Source organism: Protopterus annectens, chromosome 13.part0 (assembly GCF_019279795.1).
Source record: "Protopterus annectens isolate FY-2018-M chromosome 13.part0, PAN1.0, whole genome shotgun sequence".
In the NCBI taxonomy this organism is placed as follows: domain Eukaryota; kingdom Metazoa; phylum Chordata; order Ceratodontiformes; family Protopteridae; genus Protopterus; species Protopterus annectens.
Window position 1 is genome coordinate 1,177,032,287 of NC_056747.1, and position 10,036 is coordinate 1,177,042,322.

Below are 10,036 nucleotides of genomic sequence, written 5' to 3' on the forward strand. Positions count from 1 at the left end.
TGGGTGGCGTAAGCCAGGGAGCCTTGTTGGCTAGGCTTGCATAGACCCTTGGGCCGATAGTCTAGTACCTACCTATGAACCTATGAACCTATGAATTGTGACTAAAATACATTCACCATTCATATTAATTTTCCCTACTTTATCAAGGAATTCCCAAGAATCCTTACATATGTAAGGAAAACTTTTTAAACCCTCTTGCAGTTTCTGATCAAAAAATTTTCCAATAAAACACGTTTTTCAACGTTTTCCATCTGCAATGGGTCTAAAGGGTGGGTTTATCAACCCTTTATGAATTTTAGGAATTCTGAAAAAACGTGAAACTACAGGGCAGATGTAAGCGTGCTCATCCTCATTAATTTGGCCTTGGAACAACATGTCATCCATAAGCAGATCAATTTTCCTATACATTATATGAATTTCATTCAATGAACTTTCAACATAGGAACCATTTAATAATGAATTGATCCCATCCAAATAACCAATTTAATTCATTATGACAATACCGTTCTCCTTATCAGGTTTCATTAAACGTATGTTCGGATCATGCACTAAATCAAATACCATAGTTTCTTCATTTTTTGTCAAATTAATAGTGTCATTTGGAAATTTTGATGCTAATACCTTTTGAATATCTTTTTCACATTTGCTTTCAAATAATTTTATAACATTGTTTACTGGGGGATTAAACATACTGGGTCTCCTTAGTTCCATATCCTTATTAATCGTAACATCCGAAGAATTGAACCACACCTTAAAGTTCAATTTCCTTGTATAACTTTTCAGATCAATAAGCGGATCATCCAACCTTGCCCTTCTAAAGGACACAAAGGTAAACCCTTTTGCAAGAATATCAACATGTTCAGTTTTAACTATTCTATCTGAATAGTTATATACTTTAAAATCCCATGCTTTATTAAACACTTCTCATGGTTTTAATTCATTTAACAAACCTTCCTCACTACCTCCACATATATATACAATGTTACCTTCATTCATGTTGTTCAAACTATTGACACCATTAGTTCCAACTGTTCGTGTTAACTCGGATATGGAAACATCCTTTATAAATCCGTCATCCATGTGAACAACTTCAGCGGCTACAATATCAGTTTCAAACTTTTCATTATTTAAACAGACAGGCAAACTTGTTACCCTGTCTGAAAAGTCTGAAACTGTTACCTCAGTATTAACAGGTAAAAGCATTTCTAAAGCCAAATCCATTAGTTCCTCCATTGTCGGCTCTTGCTCCTTGCATTGGAGTTGGTTTTCGGTTGCGCACCCTGTTTATTGAAATCCTGAGTGCCTCTCGATAAAAAAAATATGCCTCTCAGAGGGTGTACCCTATGTCAGCGGGAAGTATGGTTCTGGAGGAGTTGTCAAATCAGAACGTTGATATGAGGGAGAGACCTATGTCAGACGTTGACAGTTATAAAGCGAATAGGCAGCGGTTGGAGTTCCTTTCGGGTGAGGACAACATAAGGCGTTCTGAATGATTAAAAGGAAAGCAGCAGCAGTCCTGTTTTTTACTGAGAGGCACTCAGGATTTCAACAACCAGGGTGCATGACCAAAAACCGACTCCAATGCAGGTAATGATTGTATGTATATGTGGGGGTAGTGAGGAAGGTTTGTTAAATTAATTAAAACCACGAGTAGTGTTTAATAAAGCACAGGATTTTAAAGTATATAACTATTCAGATAGAATAGTTAAAACTGAACATGTTGATATTCTTGCAAAAGGGTTTACCTTTGTGTCCTTTAGAAGGGCAAGGTTGGATGATATGCTCATTGATCTGAAAAGTTATACGAGGAAATTGAAGGTGTGGTTCAATTCTTTGGATGTTATGATTAATAAGGATATGGGACTAAGGAGACCCAGTATGTTTAATCCCCCATTAAACAATGTTATAAAATTATTTGAAAGCAAATGTGAAAAAGATATTCGAAAGGTATTAGCATCAAAATTTCCAAATGACACTATTAATTTGACTAAAAATTAAGAAACTATGGTATTTGATTTAGTGCATGATCCAAACATACATTTAATGAAACCTGATAAGGGGAACGGTATTGTCATAATGAATTTAATTGATTATTTGGATGGGATCAATTCATTATTATTGGATGGTTCCTATGTTGAAAGTTCATTGAATGAAATTCATATAATGTATAGGAAAATTGATCTGCTTATGGATGATGTTGTTTCAAGGCCAAATTAATGAGGATGAGCACGCTTACATGGTGAATAAGTACCCTGTAGTTTCACATTTTTTGGGAATTCCTAAAATTCATAAAGGGTTGATAAACCCACCCTTTAGACCAATTGCAGATGGAAAACGTTCAAAAACCTGTTTTACTGGAAAATTATTGGATCAGAAACTGCAAGAGGGTTTAAAAAGTTTTCCTTACATATGTAAGGATTCTTGGGAATTCCTTGATAAAGTAGGGAAAATTAATGTGAATGGTGAATGTATTTTAGTCACAATTGATGTAGTAAGCTTGTTTACTGTGATACCACATGAGGATGGTTTGTTGTGGCTAGAAGGGCAGTTACTAAAAACTGGGGTCTTTGATCAGGATGACATAAATGTATATGTGACCCTCATGGAGGTTGTGTTAAAAAATAATTATTTGAGTTTTGAAGGTCAGTATTATAGGCAGAAGATGGGGATAGCAATGGGAGCAGTGTGCGCCCCCGTCTTTGCGAACTGTATTATGGCCTATTGGGAACAACATTTTGTATTTAATAGTGCATTCATGGGCAATATAATTTATTATACAAGATTTTTAGATTATTTATTTATCTTGTGGAATGGCACAGAAGATGAATTAAATTTATTTTACATTTATATTAATAATACTGTTCCTTTTTTAAAATTTACACACAATCATAGTTTCAATAGTATAGCTTATTTGTTCATTGATTTATCCATTACAAAGGATAGGGCGTAAAGCTCAGCAATTCATAGGAAACAGACCTCTTCTAATTAATATTTGGACTATATGAGTGCACACCCTCCCTTTCAGAAAAAGTCCATAACTAAGGGACAATTGGTCAGGGCGGCCAGAATGGTCAGCTCAGATTCAATTTTCCTGGAAGAGGTTAAATTTATTTTGGACATGTTTGAAGCAAGGGGTTACCCTGTTGATTTATTAGGAGAGGTTGGCAATGAAGTAATTATGAAAAGGAAAAAAGGTTTTTATAAACCAATTCTGACCTATGGAAAAGAAACTAGTAATGTGAATAGGTCGAACCTTCATTTTAAGACCCAAGTGGGATTTATTGTATGTTATAATCGTGATGTGCATAGGATAGTGGAAGTTATATATAACAACTGGGATATATTACATTTTGAGAACAATATTGCCCAGAAGGTAGGGGAAAAACCCTTGGTTATATATAAGAGGGATAGATCCTTTAAGGATATCTTTGAGAGCAATAAATATCAGTATGGAGGGGGCACATGTAGGGCTAAAGGAAATTTCAAGTGTTAGCATTGTAGTTTTTGTCCTTATATATTGGAGACAGGAGAGAAGTTTGAATTAAATGGAAGAACTTTGAATTTGTATGGCCATTTTAATTGTGTGACGGCTAATGTGGTTTATCTAGCCAAATGCACAAAATGTCAAATATTTTATGTGGGGAAAACGCTAAGGCTATTTAAAAATAGAATTAGTGAACATTTATTGGACATTAAACTGAAAAAACAAACAAATGCACTGGCCGACATATTTCAGAACATAATGATCATAGTTTTAAGTTTTTAGTGTTACAACAGGTGCCTAAGGATCTGCAGGGAAGGGTCTTGGATGTCCATTTGAACATCTGTGAATTGAGATGGCAACTTCGATTAAATGCAGTTAATTTTCCTGGAATTAATGAAGCAATTTCGATATCAAGTGTACTTAAATTGAAGCACATTTTAGGTTAATATTATAAATATATTTATAAATATTGTGTTTTGTCAATTAAATTAACGTGGGATTTATATTTTTTAAGTATGTATTAATTTTAATATTGTTTTATATTGCATTATAAATGAATTGATGAGGTCTCTTTAAGACTCTATTAAGTGTAATTGGGGTTATTATATAAAGCTGGGTTGGGTGATGAAAGATGTCTTGATTTTTAAATTTATTCTGAGGAAGTCCCTTATCTGTACAGGGAAGAAAGCGCTTAACAATTTTGGATTAAATTTCTTCATTCTACAGTTGTTTTGGATTCCTGGCTGTTCATTTCTTCAGTTATTGAGTTTTCCATTGTTCACAATTGACATAGTCCCACTAAACCTATACCACCAAAATCCACACTTCGAAACACCAAAACATTCACAGAGGCTCTCAATAATAATCTGCTCAAGCAACAGAGACCTCCAAAGCAGAAACGCAAGCAACTTCCACCCCCAACACTATCCAAATGGCACATAGCCCACAGACTCAGTGTGCCAATAAACCACAGCCCATAAGGCAAACCAACATATCCAATACACTAGTCATAGGTGACTCTATAGTCAGGCACACTGATGTCCCACTCACCAGGCTAAACAAGGAGAAGGTTACTGTCATCTGCCTGTCAGGTGCCAGCATCCTCCACAAAACCCACCCATTCAGGTCACTCCACAACAAGTACAAATATGACTCTGTCATTGTCCATGTTGGTGTGAACAACCTGAGACGTACCTCCCTGGACTACATGAAAAGAGACATGGAAGAGCTCTCCAATCTTGTAGCCCAGGCAGGTATGACCCTAGCCCTGAGTAGCATCCTGCCATTACCCAGAATTATACCACAGTACAAGGACAAAATGATTGACTTCAACAATTGGCTAAGCTTCTGGTGTTATTCTAAGGGGATCCAGTACTTGTCTGGCTGAGGGGATCTAGTACCTGTTTGCCTGGGATGACATGGTTGACAGACCACTATGCTTTGCCAGAGATGACCAGCAGCTGTCGCCCCTGGGATTCCAGATACTGGCTAAGGCTCTTGCTGCCCCTATAGTACCTTTTTTAGGCAAGGTTCAAATGACAAATTCACCACCATAACAGAAAAAGGCAAGGAAAAACTGAGGGTAATGCTACTCAATGCTAGAAGTCTAAATCTCAAAATGAACTCACTCGAGGCACTCCTTAAAATGGAGAACATCGATATCTGTGCAGTGACTGAGACCTGGTTCAAGGCTCTGGAGAGCACCCTTACATTACCAGGCTGTAACCCATACCACACTTTTCAGCCATCTAACCTGGGCCAGAACACCGAAGGCAGAGGTGTGTCCATATTCATTAAGGATATCCACACCTCCAGGCTAGTTGTGCAGCATAATGAATCTGAAGTTATCCAAGTGCTACTAACTCTGGGCAGAACTGCAATCCAAATTGTAGCTTGCTACAGATCCCCCACCATGCCCCAGGATTCCCACTCCTCTTTTCTTGATATACTGGAAAATATTAGGGTTCAACCAAACACCATAATAATGGGCGATTTCAACTACACCACCATTAACTGGGAAAACTACCCATGTACCAACTCCTTCACTCAGCTCTTTCTGGAATTCGTAAATTCCAGTGCCCTGGATTAACTTATCCATACCCTCACCAGGGGCAACAATATCCTAGACTTAGTCATTACCAACATGAGTGACCGGTGTTCCACACCTGAAGTCAAGTCCTCGTTGGTCAGATCCGACCATAAGCTAATCACCCTAGATATCCGCATCCTGCCCCCACCCACCATTAAGGAAACCACGGTAAAAAATTTCTCCAAAGCCAACTTCATGCTTCATAAGACAGACATGGCGAACTTCATGACACCCATGCAGATGGACAATACAGTTTTGACTGCTGAATCCTACATAAATGCACTTTATAAGCACCTTCACGAGTTCATGGATCGTGCTATTCCAAACAGAACCAAGACGCTATCCTCCAAAAAAAGGAAGCCAATCTGGTGGCCCCCTGCCATAAACAAACTCTACAACAGAAGGAAGAAACATTTGTAAAAGAGAGTAAAATCCCATGAGTGGAGGAACTCCCTGGTCAGCCTCAGTAAGAAGCTGGGATCCCTTATGAGATCCTCCAAAGCTAGTTATGAAAACAAAATTGCCACTGATTCTAAGGGCAACCACAAAGCATTCTATAGCGATGTCAAGAATCTCAATGGCAACACCCAGATCTGCTCTGAGTCACAGCACAATGGCACGAAAATTACAGAACCAACTGGTATTGTCAACATCCTGGCAGATAGGTTCAGTGCTAACTTTACCCCCCTCTCACCCCCTAAAGGGCCCATATCTATAGAGGAAGAATGCAGAGTTCCTGTAATCACATCTATGCAGGTAAAAGTTGCACTCTCTAAAACTAAAAACATAGCAGCCATGGAACGTATCATCATGGAACTAATAAACAAAGACATTGGTAACCTCCAAACGCTGGACCCCACCCAGTTAGGGTTTGTGAAAGGCAGTGCATGCCTTCTGAACCTGATCGACTTCTTTGAGGCAGTCACCAAAGCCATAGACGAGGGTAAGGTGGTTCATACAGGCTATCTTGACCTCGCCAAGGCTTTCAACATCATTCCCCATTCTGGAATTATAGCTAAACTCACTAAACTAGATATAAATCCCTACATCACAAGACGGGTTGCCAACTGGCTCACTGACAGAACCCTCACTGTAAATGTTGCAGACTCCAAATTTGACTTCAAATCAGTGACAAGTAAAGTACGACAGGGTTCAGTCCTGGGACCTCTCCTGTTTGATATCTACTTTTCTGAAGTGCAGGCTAATACAGAAGGCCTCCGGCTAACGAAGTTCGCAGATGACTGTAAACTAGGAGCCATAGTCAAGTCCCCAAATGATGTGGACATCCTACAAAAGGGCCTCCCTGAGACAGATGCCTGGTGTCAGAGGCATGGCCTCAAGCTCAATGCCAAAAAGTGCATTGTCATCCCCTTTGGTAAAAACTCTGTACCCATGAACTACCACATAAATGGCAGTCTACTGAATGCCAAATGTGTGATAAGAGACCTTCGGACCCAAGTGGACAGTAGTCTCTCCTTTGATAATGACATTGTCACAGTAGTCAATAAATCCTTCTATGTGGCACACCTCATCACAAAAGGTTTCTCATCCAAGAAAAAAGAGGTCATTGTTCCCCTCTACTCAACACTCATTAGACCCATTATAGAGTACAACGCCCCTTTTGGAATGTAAATCACAAGACATTTGCAGCAGCTGGAAAGGCCACAGAAGTACCTCACAAAGAGGATTACTGGCCTTAAACAGATGTCCTACACTGACCATCTAAAAAAACTCCAGCTTTACTCTGTAGCATTTCGCCTACTCCGAGGAGATCTCTGCCTAACATATAAAGCTATCTTAAACCCAGAGCTGTTGGACATGCTACACCTAAAGAAATCCTAATCCCTCCGAGCTACACGCTCTAGGGACCTAAACCTTGTCACCACAATAAACAGGACATGCTGGAGGGATAGATTCCTGTCCCAGAGACTTCCTATACTCTGGAACAAGCTACCCATCTATGTCAAGCAAAGTTCCTCATTAGCACTCTTCAAGAAAAATCTTGATGAGTGGATGGGAAATAGGAAATACACCCAGGGGATCACTTCTGTGGCTCTGCTTGTCAGGGGCACAGGAAATTAACTTTCTTGAGTGGCGTAAGCCAGGGAACTTTGTTGGCTAGGCTTACTTAGGCCCTTGGGCCGATAGCCTAATACCTACCTATGAACCTATGAACCTATAACAAGTTTACTTGAGTCTTATTTACAATGTTTAAGATAAGACTGTTGGAGCAAGGCTCTCCTGTGCTCAAACCACAGTAATGGGGTAATACAGGGGTTTATGGCAGGTTTTCTTGGATACACTTTGGGTAAGAACTACAATCTTAATGCATTCTGCACCACAATGCTCTTGTACTCTCAAGCCAGGTGCTTGTTGTGCAGTCAAGTACTCAGGAAATATCAGAACTTGTTTTTTATAGAGTAAGTTGGTTTCTAAGTTCCTGCATCTATACGGGGTGCTAATAACCCACACTGTGTGATGAGCAGCATCTTATAAATGTGACGACTTTATAGAGGCATAGAAAATCAATAAACAAGCAAAATGGCTTGCTGGCCAGTCACAATAATGCACCCTAAGGTTTCTTCAGTGATTCACAAGATCAGAGGAGACTACTGCTGTTATAGTGTGGACCTAACTTTTCTAACTGTAAAAGCACTGAAAAAAGGAGCCCAAAGTGCAGGAACAGTAAAATACCAGTCAATATTTAGAATTAAATGTAAAAGTACAGAAACCCAGCATTTAATAACATGAACTGCAACAGCTCTTTAAAGTATGAGAAAGTGCAGAAACTCAGAAAATAATGATAGGCCACACATCTTTTCTATAGTTTGCACACATGCTGTTTTGAGACGCTGCTATTCTTCTTCAACTCAACGTATTTCCTCTTCTTCTTGAGGTGCTATAGCCTTAAATATTTCCTAGATTTTTTGTGCTTTCTCTCTAGTCAACTTCCAGACCTTCAGCCCAGTTTCGGTTGACCTTAGCATCTTCTCTGACTAATGCTTGCAATCAAGCCATTTGCCCGAGAAAAATCTGGAATGGTCTGTCCATGTTTATTTTTGTTGCTTCACCCATGTGGATCCAGGTAGTCCTCATATCCTGTTCTGTCTGCCCTGACATGGTCCTGCAACTAACTGCCTAAAGTAACTCTTATCATTGCCATCACAAAACAGAAGGTTTCATTTTAAATAGTTTTTTAAACATTTTTTATTTTTTATAATAAATTGTTTTATTGATGGATTAATTAAAGATATTATTTATATAATATATTTAGGATGCTTAAGTGATGTCCATTTTTATGCAGTAATAATGTTTAAAATATTTGCCTTTACTACTTGTAAAGGTGTATTGTAATACTATTTGATTGTTCACTTTAAATGTATTTTCTTTAATTATGATGTCATCATTAGGCTTAATTAGTAATTGAAGGTGTACTTGAAGGTATATAAGGTGTGACTTGAACCGCTTTATACTCTTATGGCTTGAAGAAGCCACTTTGGCGAAAGCGCTTACCAGATATCTGCTAATAAAAGATTTGGTTTTAAAGAAGTTAACAGCATTTTGCTTCATTGGATTGGATTATTCTTATATTTCTGGTCTGAAGAGACTTGTCGTATGCTGTTTGGTGTGATTTATATGACTTTGGTCTGAAGAGACTCATTGTATGCTGCTTGCTATTTTCTGCATGGTCTTGCACCTGAGCAGTTTCCTTTATTTTTTATGATACTGCATTATCTTTACAATGAAGTCTGATTGCCACATGTCTGTCATTAATTCTGATGAACATCCCTCACTGTCTTCAGAAGACTGTCCATCATTACAGTTCCTACACCATTTCTAGTCCTTCATCTCCCTGACTAGAAGACTGGATCCCAAGCCAAATGGTTTTACTACACTGCCCTTCCACTTTGTCTTTTGGATACATACGATGTCCAGGCTCCTCCTTACCATCATGTCATCCACTTCCAAGCTGCTTCCTATTAGCGAACCTACACTGAGTGTAGCAATTCTTATTTCATCTTTGGCAGGATCTTTGTTTTTTTATGTCCAGCTTTCACTAAACACAGCTATCCAAGGTAACCCAGGTTTGGCAGATAGATATTGGCCATGCAGTAGGTTTTAGACCCAGGGCCACTGGGCTTTATAGTGGGCACATATTAGTCAGTAGAAGCAGATAGACTACACCCACCATTTACATGGGTCCCTGGTGTAGGTTGGAGTAGGCTGGGTCCTCATCACCAGCAAATATCCATGCCCATTTTTGGTAACATTAATTAACATGATCAAATTAGCTAGAGACAATTTTACACCACTGACTGTCTAGCCCTGACAAGTGACTCAGTCTGGGATCCATGTTCTCCTGCCTAGAGGATCCTGTGCAGCACAGTTGATACCTCCCCTGTTATGCCCCAAGTAGCATCTGTGTTGCTGCCCACAGAAGCCAAAGTAGCTCCAGTGCACAT